This window comes from Myotis daubentonii, chromosome 7 (genome assembly GCF_963259705.1).
Source record: "Myotis daubentonii chromosome 7, mMyoDau2.1, whole genome shotgun sequence".
NCBI classification, from domain to species: domain Eukaryota; kingdom Metazoa; phylum Chordata; class Mammalia; order Chiroptera; family Vespertilionidae; genus Myotis; species Myotis daubentonii.
The window spans coordinates 92,720,214-92,725,113 of NC_081846.1; positions in this window are offsets into that span (position 1 = coordinate 92,720,214).

Here is a 4,900-nt window from a genome sequence, read left to right on the forward strand (position 1 = left end):
CCAACAAACTGTTGGAAATAATAAATGAATTCACTAAAGTAGCAGTATACAAAATTAATATTTATAATACTATTACATTTTTATGCACTAACAATGAAATATCATAAAGAGAAATTAAAAAAGCAATTCCATTTACAATTGCATTAAAACAATAAAACACCTAGGTATAAATTTATTCAAGAAAGTAAAGAATCTGTAAACTGAAACTATGAGACATTGATGAAAGAAATGGAAGACTATACAAATAAATGGAAAAATTTTTCATGTTCATGGGTTAAAAAATTAATAAAATTGTTGAATTTAATATTAAATTAATTGTTAAAATATCCGTATTACCCAAATCATTCTACAGGTTCAATTCAATATCTATCAAAATACTAATGGTATTTTTCACAAAAATTGAATACACATCCTAAAATTTGTTTAGAACTATAAAAGACCCTGAGTCTCACAGCAATCATAAGGATAAAAAAGTAAAGATGGAGTCATCTCGTTTCCTGATTTCAAACTCTATTGCAAAGTTGTAGTAATCAAAACACTGTAGTATTGACATAAAAATCCACACATAGATCAATATAACAGAATAGAGAGCCCCTAAATAATATGGGATAAAACTTGAGACAAAGGAGCAAGACCACCCAGTGGGGGAAGGATAATTTATTTAATAAATATTATTGAGAAACTAGGACAGCCACTTGTAAAAAATGAAACAGGACTTCTATTTTATTTTACTAGAGGCCCAGTGAATGAAATTCGTGCATGGGGGTTGTTCCTTCAGCCCTGTTTGCACCCTCTAACAATCTGGGACCACTGGCTCCTAACCACTTGCCTGCCGGCCTGCTTAATTGCCCCTAACCACTCTGCTTGCCTGACTCATCATCCCTAACTGCCTCTGCCTGCCTTCCTGATTGCCCCTAATTGCTTGCCTGCCTGATTGCCCCTAACTGCCTCTGCCTGCCTGCCTCATTGCCCCTCAGATTACACTTTTATTTGTATAGTTAGTTGCCTTACTCCAAGTTGTAAGGACCTGCTTGTCATAGAGATAGAAAAGTTTTAATGTTTACTCTTGATTATGGCAATTAACTAACACAGATGACCACCAAAAAGGTGACTTACCAAAGGGTGTATAGAAAATGGTGTTGTTAAGTCCTCTTCTGTGAAAACGTGCATGTCGTGCATTGCATCTGCCTGGGTACATGAAAGAGTGAAGTTTCTGTCTGTCTTTGCAATAATATGAGCAAATTGTCTGAGACCCCAGCCCAGTCTGGTTTGGTGTTCACAGAATGATAAAGCTCTTCTTTTTTTTTTCTTTGCTCCATTGGTGGAGATTTCCTAGAAGTTACAGGATATCTTCCTTTTAATTTTTCCTCAACACTCTGACTTATTTCTCTTCAGTAACTTGCTCCAGGCTCACTTTGCTTGAGTGTCTAGAGATCACACAATGCGTCGCCACCAGAACCATGATTCCCAGCATTCCTGGTTCTCCCTGCACTCTCAGTTTCTGCTTCTGGTCCAGGGGCCGCCACCAGAACTATGACTCCCAGCATTCCTGGTGCTCCCTGTGATCTTGGCTTCTGCTTCCTGCCTGAGGCCCCTCTCCTCCCTCCAGGCAGCTGGGGCATGGACACTTTGCTTGTGTTGCCAGGGTGATGCCACCAGCTTCCCGCCCCGGCCACTATGGGCACTGCCATCTTTGTCGCAGAGTGAAGGTTAATTTGCATATTACTCTTTTATTAGATAGGATTATTTTTTTGTTAAATAAGTTTTTATTGATTTCAGAGAGAGGAAAGAAGAGGGAGAGAGAAAGATAGAAACATTAATGATGATAGAGAATCATTGATCAGCTGCCTTTTGCACACCCCCCACTGGAGATCTAGCCACAACCTGGGCACGTGCCCTGATCATGAATCAAATTATGACCTCCTGGTTCATGGGTCAAAGCTCAACCACTGAGCAGGACTGCTATTTTACACTAGCTGGGCAGGAAACACACATATCAACTTGAAATGGATTAAATACTTGAATGTAAGACGTAAATCATAAAACTCTTAGGAGAAAACAAAACATAAGGGTAGGTTCCTTAAAATTATTTTTGGCAGTGATTTATTTTATATTTTACAAAAAATAAAAAATTACAGTAGAGTTATTATATCTAACTAAAAATCTGCATAGCAACAAATGAAACAAAATGAAAATGGAACCTAGTAAATTGGAGAACATATTTTTAAACTATATATCTGATAAGATGATAATATTCAAAATAAAAATATATAGAGAACTCATACAACTCAATAGTTAAAATAATATAATTAAAAATAGGTAGCAGAACTGAGTAGACATTTTTCCAAATAAAATGTAAGAATGACCAATGTATACATGAAAAGGTGCTCAACATCACTAATAATTAGGAAAATTCAAATCCAAACCATGATGATATATCATCTCAAACCCGATAAAATAGCTGTCATCAATGAGACAGGATGCACATGCAGAGGAAAGGGAAGCCTTTGTGCTATTGGTGAGAATGTAAATTGGTGCAGACACAGTGGAAAACGGAATGAAGGATCCTCACAAAATTAAAAATGTAATTGTAAAGTGATCTAGCAATTCCACTTCTGGATGCATATCCAAAGAATATAAAAAATAGGATATCAAAGATATCTGCATTCCTGTGGTCATTGTATCATTAATGCCATAGCCAAAATATTGAAAATCTACCTTCTTTTAACAATCTAAGCATTATTCAACAGATGAATGAATAAAAAAATGTGGTATATATAATGGAATATTATTTGGCTATGAGAATGAAAGAAATCTCTCATTTGTGACAACAGGGATAGACCTTGAGGGCTGTAGGGGCCATGTCAGAGTACACTGGATGCTCAAGGCCACTCTGAGCATGGAAATCCTAATCAGGGTGTTCAAGGCCAATTTACTACCCGCAGGTGCAAGAGCAAGGACACAGCAAGCTATACACTCCGCAGGTGTGCCTTTCTATAACTCAAATACTGATGTCACCATTTGGCATAAAGCCTCTTTTGTTTGAGCTCATACATATGTTGTCACTGACCAGCCAGTTGTTGGCTGCTTTGTTTGTAATAAAGCGTGTCCCACTTTCCTGCTTGTACCCATGAGTTTTTTCAGTTTCCTTCACCCAGAAGGGTTAAGTCCCTGGTTGAGGAGCTTTCTCTTGTCAAGGACATTATGCAAAGTAAAATAATCTAGGTAGAACAAGAAAGTATCACTTATATGTAAATGCAAAAAAAAAAAAGTCAAACTCAGAATAAAAGTGGTCACGAGGTCGGGGGAGGGGTGGAAAAATAAAGAGAGATTGGTAAAAGGGTACAAACTTTCAGCTACAAGATGAATAAATTCTGCAGATCTAATGTAAATCATGGTGACTATAGTTGAGAAAACTGAGTCTATAAGTGAAATTTGCTAAGAGAGTAAAACTTAATTGTTCTCCTAAAACAGTTAAATGTGTGAGATGATGATTGTGTTAATTAACCAGGGCAGGGGGGATTTTTTCACAATGTGCACTAGTATGTATACCAAATATCATGAAATACAGTTATATATCCTACAATTTTGTCAACTTTCCTCAGTAAAACTGAAATAAAGAATCGATCAATTAATTGAATTAAGTGGCTGCTATACACAGATAAGTTCTGTGGTGATTTATTGTCCAGGATGAGGAGTATAATAGAATTTGGTCCTAGAAATGGAGTGGTGTTATAACTGAGGTCTTAAACATGTAGCACTGGCTCCACCAGGTGTTGAGCAGACACAGAAGGGCCTGGAGCAGACGTCTATGAAAACATAATGGACTCAGGCTGCTGGGAAGTTGTGAGGGAACATGATACTGAAATGTGCATAGTCTCTCCATCCTGTGCTCCAGGATGGAGAGGACCTGGGACTCTGGTTGGCAGTATTCATTTAACTCCCAGACAACAACCAGCATTGCCTTCTGGACATGTGTGTGAGCCAGTGTGGAATGCACAAGAATGCTGCCTGATGCAATTTAAATATAGGAAAGCTTTCGAAGTCTAACTTCCCTTTAGGTAACCAGCTGTTTCTCTATATAGATTTATTAACTGTTTTCATGCCAGAGAGCCAAAATCTGGAAAAATATTATAGTATTTATATATTTTATTTTTCTTATTGTATTACCTAAAATGGCTATAATAGTGTTAAGTAGATGCATGTATATCAGATTTTCTTGTGTTAGCCCCACATTAATGGTAACATAAAAGAGCTTTGTTAATAATAATAGTTATTGCTGATTCTTACTACATGCCATGTATATAATAGTGGTATATCATAGAGTTTCAGAAGCAAAACTTCAGAGGTCAGATGTATGTATTTTACTCCCATCTCTACTCTTACTGATTGACCTTGGCCAAGTCATTTTACCAGTTTTCAGTTTTCTCATCTATGAAATGGAGATAACAATGGTCCACTTAGCTCACTAAGTTGTTACTGGGATTGAATGAGTGAGTAAAGATAGTATAATGTAGTGCATTACCTGATCTGTAGGAAACATTATGAAAGTGTCTGTTATTGTTAACTTTTATCAAGTAAACACTATGTTCATACTCTATGCTGCGAGCTCTAATACATTGCCTCATACAATGTTTACAACCTCTCTACAAAGTGTGCATTATTTCCCCAACATTTCAGAGGTAAATCAGCAGATCCAAAGGATAAGTAACTTGCCTACTTGCTCAACTATAAATGGCAGAGCCAGATTTTGAACTCAGTGCTATCTGGCTTTCTAGTTCATGTTTTGACCCAATGAATGAGTGGCATACTTCCTGCTCCATGCCAAGTCCTTTGCAAAAGCGAAGAGATATATCCCATACGTGGGTCTTAAAGTTCCAGGAGTGAGTCAGGGCTGCCA